Source organism: Acanthochromis polyacanthus, chromosome 12 (assembly GCF_021347895.1).
Source record: "Acanthochromis polyacanthus isolate Apoly-LR-REF ecotype Palm Island chromosome 12, KAUST_Apoly_ChrSc, whole genome shotgun sequence".
Lineage (NCBI taxonomy): Eukaryota > Metazoa > Chordata > Actinopteri > Pomacentridae > Acanthochromis > Acanthochromis polyacanthus.
Window position 1 is genome coordinate 16,218,243 of NC_067124.1, and position 16,825 is coordinate 16,235,067.

Below are 16,825 nucleotides of genomic sequence, written 5' to 3' on the forward strand. Positions count from 1 at the left end.
ATTCTCCCGTAAAATCCTGCTATTGGATCTCATATAGGCAAATGAGCCACATGCGGTGAATATCCCTAATGACTCAACCGGCAGAGGCATTCACTCACTGACTGCAACACAATGCACAGTGTTTTCTCCATAGACTTCACCATGACTCATGTGAGTCACACTTTGAGTCAGAGACCAGACTACATTGTGCCTAAAGAGAGTGCAAAGTATACAGGACACTTGAGGCAGCAAATGTTCATTATTCATACGGTGATGCCGTCACGTCTTTGAGAGTGCGCTGTATCCTGCTGGTATGAGGATGCAAAAACTCTGTTCTCATGGCAAATCTCATTGGAACGATTCATTTTGCCTCAGTCATTCTGGTTGTTAAAGCCCATCGGTCCTTTTATGGACTTTGCAATATCCGGTGGTCCTAAGGAATAAACAAGTTACTCATCTTTCTTCCTGTTCATATGAGGTGCCCCAGTAACCCTGAGAACAATGCTTCATCCTGCCATAACATATGTTCATGAAATGTTGATTTAAATGAAGTAAGTGCCACATGCAGCCACCCTGACAAGAGACGTAGTATTTTGTGCCAGAGAATTCCTGATACCTGAACTGGGATTTTATCAGTTGAGCTTTGTGATCAGGACAAACATCAGAGGAAATAAACTTTGCAATTCAGTGCATAACATCTTGTGTAAATTATCAATTTAAAGTGGTAGATCTTCTCAGTCACTTCAAGGTTTTTTCATTTATCTTTGGTCAGAATCTAATTGCCACTAGGGGAGCCACATTTGTTGAGAGAGGAAAAATTAGCAATAAGGTTAATGCAGTGTTTGTAGGTTGGCTGGTGGGCAAAATGACAACATGTGCAATATATTGTGTAAGGCCTTTCCAGCACTGTGGTCATGATTTCCCACCATGCTGTCATTTTCAGGCTGCTAATCCAGGAGTTCTACACACATCTTTTTGAGACAGCTGGCATTTCCCCAGTCAGTTGGATTAATTCTGCCTATAGCTCATCTGGTTTCAATTTAGCACACCTGAATGATTCCCTCAAGGAACCAGTAACAGATGAACCTTTGCTACCAAGATTTATTTACATTGGATTTTTAACCTTGAGCTCTCCAAAGAGCTTCTAATTTTTCAAATGCTTTCGACCTTCTCTGCCCCCCCCCCCCCCCCTTTTTTTTTATATCAGTTTCAAATTTTACTTGAGCTTCCTCTGTCTGGGAATTATGTCATTTAGCCAGAGGGCAGACTGAAGTCACACTCCAGAGGGTTATTAAGCGATCTTAGACATTACCGTGTAGATACACTTGAAACATCACAGAGGGATGTGTGACAGCATTTCACGAAGAAGGTTTTTGAACCCTTGCAGTCACAGTTCATGGACCATGTCTCTGGCAAGTGTGCTGCTCTGCTAAAACACAATCCCTTCCATTCATTTCCACAACGCCAAACAGCTGGAGATTTTTGCAGAAGGGCCAACGAGTTCCATCGTCTGCATATATTTTCCCTCCTCTAGACACATGTCAATTTTATGTCATGGGATTAGGGATGGCAGTTATTGTTCTGCAGTGTGTGAATGATGTCAGCTTTCCTATGGGGTCTTTTTCTGTGAGATCTAGACGGCAAAGCAGCTGACAAATCCTGCAAAGATGCCAACACATCACATCATTTACACAACTAGCTCCCTGCTCCTCAGCTCTGTCAGTTATACAATAGAGAGTTATGGGGGGAAAACGAAGTGATGTCATCTTTCCAACAGGGCTTTAAATCTCTGAGTTATTGCGCTGCTGCACTGAGCTTTGGGAGATGATGATGATGATGATGATGATGATGATGATGATGATGGCGGTTGGTGCTGATGATGGTGCTGGTCAGTGCAGTGGTCATAGTGGTGATGACAATGGTGATGTAATCTTCCCTAAAGCTTTTTCCCTTTTAGTTTAATAACACGAGCTGCTCGCCACTTCTCCTTAGTTAGAGCTGTAAAGACGTATATGACTTCATCTTTTTCACCTCTTTCAATCAAACAAAGGTGTTGTTCGATAGGGGGACTGTAGGAGGGGTAATACTCCTAATAAGAAATGAAGCTATTAATATTAATATTGTTAACTCACCACAGATTGGAGGAGAAATGGAGTCTGCTTTGAATTATTACATGTTGTGTTGGTCTAACAATGAGGTACTAATAAAAGATAACTTCTGCTAATAAAAAGAAGCCCCACCCACCATGCAGCATTCTCATGTACCATGCATAGACATTTTGTTTTAAATGTACCATATGCAGTAGAAATTCAATACAACCAAGGTGAAAAAAAACCTATGATCTCGAAAACAAAAATGTAATACCGTTGTGACTTCCAATTAGCTTAATTGCATGTACATGGCTATAAATTGCATGTGAACACCAGAATTTTGTCAGATTTGCACCTGTGTCTATCTACATGTCTACATTTTGGTTCCAAGTGATAAATAAATACTAAAGCACTTTAAAAAAAATCTGATTTTGGAACTTCACAAAGATGGAAAATCAACAGTTGGAGCAGTAACTGGGTGGTGCTGCATGAACCAAAGTACCACTAATCAGGGCCTCAGTGTATTCTGAATATTGACTATGTATTTGTTCTGATATGAAGGAAAATACAGTACACTGTTTTACAATCTATCTCTAAAAACTGACTGTTCAATAGCTTCAGGCTTGGCACGGACCTTATAAATGGAAATTTCTGTGACAGTGTGAAGGACTGTGAGTTACGTGAACCCAAAAACAACTTCCTAGAAAAAAATCTTTGTTTTTGGTACTAAACTGCCAAATTAAACTTGGCTAAGAATGCATGAAAATAAGCCTGATTAATATTGGGAGGAGCACTTTCTTTGCTCACGGAGAATGCATAGTCCTTACAGTGCAGCACGCAGGTGGTAGGGTCACTACATGGAGCTTCATTAGTGCAAAAAGTGTTGATCAGATGACACTTATAGACACATAGACGAATGGTTGTGATTATAACAGAATTCTGGCAGACAAGATTAATCCAAGTCACCGAAAAATAAACATGACCTGACCAAATAAGCCATGTGACTTACATACTATTCTAAACACCTATTCTGTAATTTAAGAATAATTTAAAGAGGAAGGTAATGCAACATAATTCCTCCAGCCGCTAAAAACTGTCTCTGTATAGTGGCAGGCATCTCTCCAGAAATTTGGTATCTTCCATTCCAAAGAGAATTGGGCATTGGAAATGGTATTAAAAGAGCTCTTGGGGGGGGGATTTCAGTCTTAATATTAAAAGGTTTATGACTTTTGTTGCATTCAGTTCCTAGTGTCAGACCTGTATTTTAAGTATAGTAAATCTAAAATGTTGCCTTTTAATTTCACACAGGACCAAATGCCTACTGATTAAAGTTGAGATGTGCTATAATTTTTAATCATTTGACATTTAGATGATGTTGCACTCTTTTCTATTGGATACTGCAACACTAAATTGGAGAAAGCTTCTGCAGTGCCTGGCAGTTTTTACATTCTAACCTCAAATTGCCTCATGTGACGAGATGATGCAACTATTCAGTGTCTGATTTAAACGTTGGCTCCATTTTAAAAATCCACAAGAAAATTGTGTGTCACTCAGTTGTGAGTTGACATGTTGAAAGAAACGTCTATAGCTGCAATTATTAGGCTGATCTTGTGTCATTACCAGTGTTTTGTTGAACAGAGCTCACATCCATTCACAGGAGTCTAAAAAGTAGGCTCCACTGCTGAAGAGGCTGTCTGTCTTCTATTGCTCTGCTCAGCACTGATGAGGCACTGTGCTCACTGTTTGTATTCCTGTCAAAGGCAATTACTTCAACATGCTCAAGTTTCTAATGTAAGTGAATTACAGCATATCATCATCCCCTTCTCCAGAAAAACTGCAGCCATCATTGTTTCCATTGTTTCCAATCTCTCTTAATGCTCACTTATTTCCAAAGATTCCCTACTATTTTCCAGTTCCACCCCTGTGTGTCAGTACTAAACTATAAATTATGTCACTCTGCCACTGGGCTTCTTTCTCATTATGGCTAAACTGAGAGCACATGCAGAGAAGCCTTAGCTGTTAAAGCATTTCAATAATAAACAACATTTCAACACAGTGTCAGGGCTTTTAAAGGGGTATTGCATGCATGACTTGGAGCTAAAAATCAATTGTTTTAGCCATGTTGCACTAACACAGATCAATACAGACCGTGCTGTCAATATTAATTTAATATCGTCACCCTTGCGTTTGATTCTAGCATCTATGTTCCCCTGCTATACATGCAATGCGCATTTGCACGTTCCAAAACTGTGTACACAAAAGACCAAATCTGAAAGTCACACTCAGCAGTCAGCTGGCATCTTTATCTCTGTTTGTTTTCATTGGTTTCACTTGTTTCCAACAATCTCTCCCATTTCCTACATTCTCGCAGTTACGCCCTCGTGTGTTAAAATATACCTACTTTTACACAGTGATGTCATCCTGCCTGCGGGGCTTTCCCACATTCATGGCTCAGCTGATAACACATGTGCTGGAGGACTGTTAAAACACATGGGTGTGTAGCAGCTCTAAACTTCTAACCCATATCAACCTTCCATGAGAAACAGAGCAAGGAGGGGATTTGGCAAAGAAAACAGGGCTCTTTTTCCCCCGCCAGCAACCAGCAGCTTTAAAACTCATCTAGATTGTGATTATATTGGCTAAATACAATAACCCAGCCCATGTTGTTGCAGGCAGGCTACAGCTGTGCCTAACTCCATAAAAACCTCCGAAAAACATTCGCACTGCCGTCATTCTCTGTACCTTTGCTTACAGAAACACAGCCTCTGTTCTGTGCCCTTAAAATGGTCAGAGTAAAGCTGTTGAATACCACATTTTGGCTGATTGCACAGTTGAGCCACACTGCTCAACAAACCAAACACGGGTGCACTAAAAACCCAGAAAAAAAGTCAGATGCTTTCACTCAGTTAATCTGCACTATGAGTCAGGGTAATTAAAGCAGGCTCTACAGAGAGACAGAGATGATTTATAGAGCATTTGACTCTCACCATGAAAGTCTTTAGTGGTTCTACAGTACATCAATAGCCTATTCTTATACTGTGTCAGACACTGCAGAACTAAACAAAATCTGATGAAGAGAAAACAGAGACTATAGTCGCATGCAAAGAAGCAAAAAGTAATTCAGCCACATGTGAGGGAGGCAAGAAACTCTGAAACAAGTCCCTCTGGGGCACTCACAGGATAAACTCAGCTGATATGGACCCTGAAGAGGAAGTTGGACTTGTTTATGAAGGAAATTACATCATTGGGCTTGGCTCAAGACAATGACTTCATGCTGACAAGATAATGGCTCAGAGAGGGAGAGAGAGAGAGAGCAGTGTTTGGTTTGGTAGCTGGAGTCATGTGTACACATAAGAGGTGAATGAGTTCAACATCATTATTTTAAACATCAAAATCAACTACTTAGTGGATTTGGTGAAAGGCTGCAGAGCAACGATGGCTGGTTTTAATTTATTCATGTTACATTAATTGCTTGTAACCTGATTTCTTTCTTAGGCAAATATTTGGAGTTAAAATGTTCTCTCACACAAGAAGAATGTGGAGAATTTGTTTGAACAGTTGCCTTGTAGCTTCAGCGCAGTTCATTCTGAGTAGTTTCAAATGCACACGTATGTAGGTCATATGTGGCTCTAATACAACCCATACATGTAGGAGCACAGTGGTGGCAGGAGATATGCCAAAAATAAACTAACCCTCTTTGGATGTAGCAATGCTATGCTGGCTGTTTAGTTAAGTTTACATGGGGAAAAAAATGTGTTTGGGGTTAAAATGGTCACATTACAAATGGTCTGACCCCACTTCATTACCGCTACAACAATCTCCTGGCTAGCAACCTACCACACTGAAAGTTTTACATGGATTATATATTTTAATGACAGAGCTCGTCTCCCTGCATGCAGATGTTTCATGTTTTTGCCCCCATAGAAGGATAGTAATGAAGACCAGTCAGATCCTTATGCACTGCAGAATGGACGACAATATGAATAGTCAGGATTAAATGAAACTGTGTTAAACTCAAGTAGTTTTAAATATAAAGAAACAGTGGTTTCTTGTGTTAAAATTTAATGTTTTGTTGACCCATCCATCCACCCCAACCTCCTTTCTACGCAGATACTTGACTTCCTGCTTTGTTCCCATCTATGGCCACAAGAGGGCTTTGCCACATGAATAATCAAAATGTTGCTTTGCTGAGTTTACTGCACAGAGTGATGCTGTCTAGTGTTGCTGTAAGAGGTCACCTAACTGTAAAACAAAACTTTGTTTTAATAAGCTGCTGCACAAACAACTTACAAAGTTATTTTGTTTTAGTGGAAGTCAGTCAAATAAGTTAATTTTTTAGAGAAACTTACGTGTTTTATATAATGTTGAAAGATGGAATGTGACGCAGGAGGAAAAAATTGCTGTTTTCTCAACAAACAGTCAATGTTAGAAGCATCAATCTGACAGGTTTTAAAGATCTATTAACACTCTGTGATAGGCTTACTGTGCAACCTGTGTGTCAGAGCCTTAGATCTCTGATGCTACTTGTGGATTGAAGCAAGATAAATAGCACAAGCAAAGAAAAGATGAAAGCATATTCTATTCTCACTCTGGAATTTGCATAAGATCTGGTGAGGCATTTCAATGAATGTCAATGCAGAACATTTAATTTCCTTGGATAGCCTTGACTTTTGAGGGATTTAGATAAACAAGATTTCTGGTAAGTCAAAATTATTAAAAGATAGCAACCTATTTCTTTTTCTGTCTTCTTTTTTCTTTCTATTAATGTTGCTGTTCCAAACCCATTCACTCACACAAGGGACCATTACAACTTTCCAAAACAACATTCTGTTGCTCTGCACTTTCTGTAAACTGCTCTGTGAAAACCTCTAATTGTCTTGGGGATTGGGACAGCATGATTGAAAATAAAAATCCTTCACACCGAAAAAAAAAAATGACTAGAGGGGGTTTGGAGGAGCTGTTGGACCTCCCAAGAGCAGAGCTGGACTAAAGCCCAAAAACAAAGCTTGCTGCTGGGTGAAGGATCTTAGAATATGCCCTGGATTATGGAGCCAGAGAGCCAGACCATGCCCGGGGACAGTGGTGGAAAACTAATACTGGTCTTGGCCAAAAAAAGGGGGATACTAGGTTGTGTGAGAGACAGTTTCTTCAGTGTTGTTAGGATAATGACACTACTCTGTGGATAGAAATAATGGAATTTAACATGAGGAGTTTGCTGTTAGACAACAGGTAGTTTAGTACTACGACTGATGTTCTCCCCACATATATCCACGAGTGGTGTGGTGACTAAATTAAAACTGATAAACCACTGATAAAAGCAAAGCATATGTAACATATATGTTTTCAACTTGAATAAGTCAAGCATTTGTACAGGGGATGCATGCAGAAATGTAATTTCAAACAACTTCACAAAGAAATTTCCATTTGAAAAGATAAGTTCATGAACATTTGTGGTTATATGAATTCAATAATTCAGAGTTTTCATCAAAAGGACTAAACATAATGACACCATAAGTTCACTGCAACCAAAACTCACTCGGTAACTTAAAGTAAAATCCTACATTAATGACAGTCAGACTGACTAGAGTCTATACCACAGTTCTGTCATTTCATGTGAGGAAGGAAAGCAAAACAAAAAACAGCTGGATTGTTTAAAAGGGAAGTGATAACATTCTGTCTTGTGTTACAGAGTATAAAAACAGACAAAAGCACAGCTGAGTATTCAAGGCTTGCAAAAGTACAACATTACTGACAATTTGAATGTACACCTATGAACCAAAACATTAAAACCACCTGTCTAATATTGTGTAGGTCCTTGTTGTCAAAGAAAGTAAATTATAGCAATTTCTGAAACAGATCAATATTTTTGTATGGGGGTTTCTAAGTTGTTTTTACTTAAAGATGCATATGTTGCAGTCAACATATTTTGTACAAATACAGCATATTTCTAATGAAAACATTTTCAAAGGCCTGTCAAGAATTATCTTCTCAGGTCTAATGACAAAGAAGTAGACAGTTAATTTACACAAACAGAATAGTCCCATCTGGCCTGATTAGCATACGCTATTGCTAATGCTAACTTTTAATGGTGTGATCATCTCACATGCTCATTTTCACTGAATCTGTAATGCAAAATTAACATATTAGAACAACATATTGTGTCTCACTAGCCCAGAGGCCTGATGCAAGGTGGTGTCAGATTGCATTTCTGTCTGAAGCTGGAGTTTGAACAATGAAAAGTACTCTTCATTGAGACACAAACATAAAAACGGAGATAACGAAGAATGAAGAGTGTGATTCAATTTATTATGCGTTTATGCCAAACTCTAATAGAATTGCCAAAGTCAATCAAACCGCTGGTGCATTGCAGAGGATGTTTTCAAAACAACATCCATAATGAAACCCTCAGCTATCAAGTTATCATTTATACACATCCCGGTGAGTTTATTTAATTTCATTTCCTCTTGATACTGTTCACTGTGACCAGTAACATCACAGGAACCTTCGAGTAAATTAAAACGGCATAGTTTTTGCTCAGCAAAGCAGTTTTTTAAATCAACGGAGGCATTTCACTTCTCCTGCGTCTTGTTTTTTCTAAAGCAAGAAAACTTTCCAGGAAAGCTGTGATGTGATTTTTGAAATCTAATCATTGAAATGCGGCACAGAGTGCAGTCTCACTGATCTGCCCCCTGCCCAACCACCTGCCTCTACACGCACACCGAAACACTGTCCTCGGCAAAATCTGTCGCACTAATAAGTCACAACGTCTCTTCATGCAAGGAGGAAGAAACATAAAATAAAAATGCAAACGCTGGCAACAGCCTTTTAATGTTGCTATAAATCATGCAGGGCCATCAAAGGTAGCTGCTAGCTGGCGTGGAATCACTCCCTCTGTTAGAGATAGATAGACAAGCAGACAGGCAGACAGACAGAGAGATAGATAGAATCCAGTATTACACAAATCCAGAGAAATGTGAATGCGATTTACCCTCTGAACCTCTCCACAAGCTGGCCAATTTGAAAAGCATGTTGTTTTGTTTAAATCACTAAACCACTCTCTTATGCATGTCAAGACAGATAGATAGATAGACACCAGTTCTGTCAAAGTAGGCTTGTGCATGATATAGATTTGGAGTTTTCCTGAGTTTTTGTGGCCTCTGTGACACATGCACAGGCCTCAGACCACCACTGGAGCTGATAATAACTCCGGCTATCAGAGCACAGACAGGCTTTCTATTCAGCGCAGAGAAAGAGGTAGAGAGAGACATGGGAGAGCAGAGGACAGGTGGGAAGAGGTGGAGGAGGATGAGGAGGAGGAGGGAGCCTACATATTTCACCTCCATTCACCTGCTGACATGGCCTCTCAAAGAAACCTTTCATTAGACCTTCAGAACACTCAGCTTACTCTGCCCAATGCCGTCAATTTAGCTGTCATATTACACCGGCTCACTTTCTGCTCTTTCATCTGGGGGGATTTTTCCTCTCATGATTTTCATACGGGAGGATTGGTCCAAGGAGGTGCATGTGCAGAACGCCTCAGAGGCTGCACCATCTGAAACACCAGCTAAGTGGTTTAAGGCTTGCATGGTTAACCTGCACACATCTGAGTCCAACCGAGCAGGAAAACAAGTGCTTCAGAAAGTAATGCCTTGAAGGAAAAAAATTCTGCAATACATCACTGAGAAAACATTGTTGTTACGTTTGTTTTTCATTTGGCATTTTAGATCTGAAATTAGGTTAACGCGCCTCTTTTGGCAACATGTGAATTGACAAAAACTAGATGAGATTTTTTTTTGCTTATTTGGGAGGTTCAAGGTTCAATCTTCCTTGACACAGTTGAGCTTTACTGCAGATATGTGTGGTTCACATGGAGGATCTCAATGGGCCCTTTCACGGGGTGATAATTTAGTCTGCCAACACCTCTTCTGAATCATTAACTTTGGGGAAAGTTAGCCAAGCCAGCTTATTTTTTCACATAGTTGTGCAGTGAGAGGTATGTTTAAAGACACGCCGACAGAGCAGGGAGAGGGGGGAAGGGAGAGAGAGAGTCTCAAAGCTTTCACCTTAAAATAGAGCACATCAATAACATTTTGATGTTGATGTAAGACTTGAGAGGATTGGCTGGTTTCACTTTCCACAGAACAAGCTCAAACTACCCTCCTGCTTCTCGCAAAGTGTTTCAGGCCACCCACAGATCATATAGAGACTCTATACACTGTGCAGCTGAAGAGTGGTGTCAGCAACTTCTCATACCATCCTGCTCTGCTGCCTCCTCTACCCTTCTCTCTCTTCTTCTACCTTGTCTGTTTAGGCTGACCTTCAAAGCTCTACTTGCTTTTATTAATCTTTTTTTTTACATTATATAAGCAAAACTATATATTTATATATAGCCAAACCACCCATGCACAACCAACTCACAGGACCTGCAACTCAGTTATTAAAAATATATTTATATTTAAGCTCTTTTCTTCTTGCTTTTAACCTTTAAGGCAGACTTCTGACGTCTCTTTCTAAGTGCTGCCCACCTGTGACCAATTCAACCCAGAATTCCTGGACAAAGAGGCCATAACATACAGAGAAAATGAGGAAGAAAGGAATGAGGGCACACAGCACACGAACAACCACACACAGAGACTCACTGCACTGTTTCTATTCAGACTGAGCAAACCTGACAACCCAGAGACGCCATAAAACTTCACAGCCCCTTCTCTCTCTCTTTTTGTTTTTAACTGAGCTCCATTTCATGCATATATCAAAGCTGTCTGACTCTGACATCTGAACAACTTTGCATACACTTGCCCATCTGAAAGTGGGAAGCAGTAACTGCCATCCAACAGTGGAAACAGTCACTGAAAGACAAAACTGTGTGTAGTTGAACAGCTGGCAGAGATATTTTGTCATTGCTTATCCTTGTTTTTCAACTCAGCATCTTTGTCAAAAGTCCATTTCTGTTGCAATTATGATTATTATTGGAAATGGAGCAAAGTTGCAACATCTCAGTTGGTGCAAGTGCAATCAATCAATTTGCAGTCATGGCATGAGAGCAAAATCCAAACTCGATTCCAACGAGAAATAACACTGAACGACAAAAGGCAATAAAGGGTTATATTGTTCCACAGTCTGTCTGTTCCAACTGCAGCATTGCTTTTCTGGAGCAAAGCTTGACCTCTGACCTCAGTAAAAGCAGAAATCTATTTCTGGGGATTGACAGAGCATCAGATTATAGCTGTTATAGACTTAGGATCTGCATGAAAGAAATTCTGTGAATATGTCCAATACTACTCTTAAAGATAGCAGACAAACATGCAAATGCATTGTATTTTTTGTATGTTATGTCTTGTTTGTTTTCTGTGTTATTCTTCCTGTAGTTACCTGGTGAAGAAACCTAAACTACATCTGAGTAGGTAAAAAAAACATAGTTCAGGTCATGAAAGGTCATCTCATGGCCACAAATCTGCACATTTTTAAAGCCATTCATCAACAGAGATGCAAATGGACAAACAAAAAATCGACAGACCGAGTCAAACACACACATACACATGCACACAGATGCACACAAACACACACAGTTTGACCACCCAGGATGAGAGACGGAGATGGAAACTTTAACTATGTTTATAACTTAACTGTGGATTATAGGGTAGACTGGGAGAGAGAGGAGGGAGTTTCAGTTGCTCGGTAGTAAATAATTAAAGTGCAGCTTTCCCTGCACCCACATACACAGCAAACCTCCATTATCTTCACTTTAACTTCTCTTCCTGATATATATTAGTCGTCAGTTTTACAGAGAACAAGCACAACAGGCTTGGCTTGTTAAAACACAAGGTGCGTGTGTGTCTGTGTGCGTGTGTGTAGTTACTGAGCTATGTCAGGTAGAGAGCAATGTCTGCAGGTTCCACAGCACACACAAGCTTCCACACATGTCCTCATCTACAGTGTGCAAATTACTTTGATTTTGCAATCAGCTCAAGAAGAGTCAACTTCATACTTTCGATAAGGCAGAAAATTGTTGCGTTAATCAGTTTGGAAAAACTTTCTTTAAGGTTGAGCTGAGGTTCTTTAAGGGAGGGGTGAGTGACACAGTGCCGGACCGGAGGTCAGTAACCTCTTCTCATAAAATCAGTTTAGGCTGCAACAAAAATCATATTTGAAAAGTTAGAAACCGCTGCTCATAAAAGTCAGCTGCAAACCATTTACTGTGGAGGCCTGAGACGAGCTGCCAAGTCTTAAACAGCATATCTTATTGGCAAAGCTAACACACAGCTGAAAGTCTTATAGATGAAAGACTTATACTGTACAAGGCCTGGGGCTCATAGAAGCATTTATAGTGTGAACAAGGCCGGGAAGATTACTTTTGGAATGTAATCTATTACAGATTCCAGATCACCTGCTTAAAACTGTAATCAGCGAGGAATTCCTTTGGAAATACTTGGTCTTGGAAGGTAAACAGAGACTGATTTTCCACTCTGTGGGTTTGGAACCAAAAATGAAGCCACTTCTAGACTTGATGAATCTCCACATGGCGAGTACTGACGTCTTCCTGACTGCTTTAATGACTCCGAGGGGAGCAGAAGTGATGCAGATGTAGTTCAGTGATTGCACTTGAAAGAAACTGCAATGTTGCATTTCTAAGAATAGTAACTTTGAACAGTGCAAACAGAGGAGATACATCAGTTTTTATTAGATGCTCAAATGGCAAGAGTTCACAGGAGCATCGCCTTCAGCCAGCAGCATTTTTCTTTCAACTAAAAGAAACAAAATAAGAAGTTACAGCTCAGTTTAAATGGTGATATGTTCATACATATTTTGAATGTGGTCCTGCCTGCTTAGTTGTTTGTTTTGAAATACTTTTTTTTCTTAGGGCAAAAGCCCAAGTAAAACCAAAGCAACGACACACACCTAGTGATTACACACACACACATACACAAAAACACACACTTGCCGTTTCCTGAGCTGCCTGCCAAGCGACACAGCCAAAGATCTACACTGCAAGGGGTTAAGCATTCAGTGCATGTCAGATGTGTAGTTGACCGGAAATATAAAAATATGAACACTTGTGCTCACAGATGTTTAAAACTCTCACAGACCTTCCGTCTACAAAAATACAAAAGAGTCATCCATTCATTATCTGTACACCACTTAATCCTCATGAGGGTTGCAGAGGGGCTGGAGCCTATCCCAGCTGACTTAGGGTGAAGGCAAAGGACACCTTGGACAGGTCGCCAGTCTATCGCAGGGCTACATATACAGACAAACAACCATGCTCGCATTCACACCTACGGACAATTTAGAATTACCAGTTAACCTCAGCACGTTTTGCACTGTGGGAGGAACATGCAAACTCCATGCAGAAAGATCCCAGGAAGGCCAGGATGCAATCCAGTGATCTCCTAGCTGCAAAGTGAAAGTGCTAACCACCACGCCACACCAAATGTTGTGACTTTGAATAGTAACAGAAACAAGTAACAGGAAAGTAATAGTAACAGGAAAGTAATAGTAACAGGAAACAAGCTTTACATATATTTAGGTGCACCCTTATGACCCCGGAAGTGGGTCAGCAGTTAAAAATGTTTTTTAGTTCACTTGCATTTGACATGTTGAAATATCTGCTCTGGGAAATCTGCAGCAAATGAATGCACATCCATACCTGTAGGACTCTCAGATGCTCTACAAGCACCCCATGAAAACAAGAAGAAGCAACACCATATCTGTAAACAGTTGAGTTCAAGTGAAGAAGCTCCTGACAGAATCCCTAAAACTCCCATCGCTAAACACCTGCAGTGCAATGATTCAAAATGTACAGTGGATTTATGGATTAATCACTTGGAAGCTGTACTGTAATCAATAAGTTCAGAAAAAGTTGGCACTTTAAAATTAAAGAGATAAACATTATAAGAACCCAAAAGGCTTTTCCAGCAGCACTGAAAGCTAAAATTAGCACCCACGAGATAAGAAAGCTTGTCAATTAGAGTGTTTTTCATGTTTCCTAGAAAAGTGGAGAAAATGCATAACCAGCTACTGAGCACAAACTGAGAAAAACATGATACAGACTGTCGAAGGAAAAGGGTCCAAGATTTCAGATTTCTGAATTTTACCCTGCACAAAAAAAAAGCATTGCTTCCAAACATAAAAACATTTCCTTTAACAACAGGATACTAATATCTCAGTGAAGGCAGGAAGTTAATCAGAATGTGACATGATGTGACCAACAGAAAGGAAGATGCATGCAATGAGCACAGAAAACCATGATTTCTTATTTTTCTTGATCAATACTGAAAGGCATCACTAACTGTTAGGGTTGTGTATGTTTGTATTTTACAGATTCTGTTTATTGATTTTGCTGCTTCACTGCACAATACAAACTTCAAATTTCCTTTAGTAGGTTTCTAGCACAGAGATGATTGTTTTTCTCTGCAGTAAACTGGATTCTGAAATCCATAACGCACAGAATATAGTATAGTATAGTATAATACCATACACTATAGTATAGTATAGCATAGCACAGCATGACAGTACAGTATAGTATAGTATAGCATAGCACGGGGTAGTATTGGATAGTATAGTATTGTGCAGCACAGAACAGTACTGTATAGTATAGTGCAGCATAATATAGCACACTATATTATAGTACTATATTGTATACTATAGGATGGCATAGCATAGCATGACAGTATAGCATAGCATAGCATAGCATAGCATGGCATAGCATGGTATAGTATAAGTTTTAATACCATAGTACATTTTCCTGAGTATACTTTAAAAACACTTGAATAACATTTTCAGGGCAAAGTCTTTCCAGTGTGGCATTTATTTAGTAAAGGATTCTTCTACCACTGTCCAAATTCTTTAATAAAGGTTAACAAAGACTTATCAATTACATGAATTGACACAGTCTCAACATTTAAAAAAAATAAAATAAGGGATGTTAGTGTAGGCACAGCCTGGGGGGGTGTTGTGAAGTAAAGCTGCTTTAGTTGGCCATTATGTGCCAAGATATGCATGATAGTAACTGAAAGTCTGTGTTTTGTGTTCACGGTCACAGAAGAAAAATAAAAAGTCACTGTTAATGTGATGCTACTATGACGTCCTCTTGCATTTTTCACAGAAGAGTTGTGTGAAATGTTCTTAAATGGATAAATGCAGCAGAAACACAGTGCTTGATGAAGTCATTTTAACCATCTCCTTCCTGGCTTATATATTCATGTTTACTTTACTGTCTAACACCGTCCTCAAAAGCGTTTTGCAGCATACCATTTGCTAAATTAAGGTGATTGTTACAAGACAAGCAGTTTCTGCAGTGGCTGTGCAGGTTAACTGAGAATAATGCTGGACTCAGGATTTATTAAGACAAATGCATTACGGGACAGGAAGACACGCATGCATTCAACTCATGACTAATGGTACAGACGGATGGTGGTAGATATGCAGTAGCTGTTTATTTGCTGGTGCAAGCAAAATTTGCTAAGAGGTTGATAAGCAGAATCTGATCTTTGGAGACAGCTTTAATATGAACCAGTTCCTGATGCCCAATCTTGCTTGATGTGTGTGCCTGGTAGCTTCACAATTATTCCTATTCTGTTTTCTTATGATTATATTCTCTGTCTGTGTCTTTAAATGGAGAATAGAGAGAAAAGAAGAAAAGATACAGTAAAGAGGGAGGAAGGGATGGAAAATAGTGATGAAAAAGAAGAGGAAGGACACAGTGGGAAGAAAGTGTTGTGGCGGCATGCTGCCAGAACTTCATCTTCAGAGACATTACTTTCCACAGAGAGAGAGATGGGAAGGGAGAGCATGACCCTGTGGTCGGAGTTGGCAAAGAGCAGCCAACCGTGTCAAATGAATGACCTTCCTGAGACCTCTCAAATCAACCTGGCCACGTTTTTTTTTTCCTCACCACCTCTTTCAGACTCCCACTGTCTCATATCTCCTCTTCCTCAGTGTTTTTTCGTACCAGCTCTCCTTTATCTCCTCCCTCCTCCTCCTCCATCGATACCATCCACCTACATCTGTCTTTCCTCCTCTTGTCATACACTCTGTCTAACCTTTGCAATGTCAAGCTCCTACTTTTTCATTTAGTGTACACAATAGACCTCAAACCCATTTTACCCTTTGACAGCTACAACCGTAATGATTACAATCTCTATCTTCTTAATGTCCTCATGCAGGAAATACTTGATTTCATTTATTACCTTTAATTTCACTCTCAATTGCCATAAGCTTCCATTCTGTCCACAACAAAGGACTGCTCTGTTCATACTCGCCCGATGGGGATTTATAATAGGACATTTAATACCAAGTGATGATAATTCTGATTAAAAACATCTTTCAGTATTAAGAGAATACTTTCTGGGCCACCTCTGCTATGGTTTGCTCAACACAAGATTTTATGAACAATTAATAAGAAAAGACTTCCTGTTTTCTAAAATGTAAAATTGTATAAACAGACTTCATGCTTGTCTTGTTTGAAAAGAAAAGTATCCCTCCTTAGAAAAAAAAACCCAAAAAGCACTCCACCTGGAAAACCAAATCCACATGTTTTAATGCCGAACATCTGCAGGGATGTAGAACTTGTCAAACACACGAGCTGAGAGAGGCTGAATGTGTGTTTCAGGGTACGCTGTCTTGGTAAGATGTGTTCAAAGTGAGACAAAATGAATCATTACAACCGTCTGTGATCCCTCTCAGCACGTCTGGACAAAACAAAGCCTCTTTCTGAGCGTCCCTTATCTCGGCTATAGCTACTGTTATCTCACAAA

The 16,825-nt window shown here is 39.7% G+C and overlaps 1 long non-coding RNA gene across 5 annotated transcripts in view; it reads right to left on the reverse strand.

Moving 5' to 3' along the window:
• Positions 1–16,825, reverse strand: part of LOC110950467 (uncharacterized) — a 107,484-nt gene that overhangs the window by 57,855 nt on the left and 32,804 nt on the right. The window lies entirely within an intron of this gene.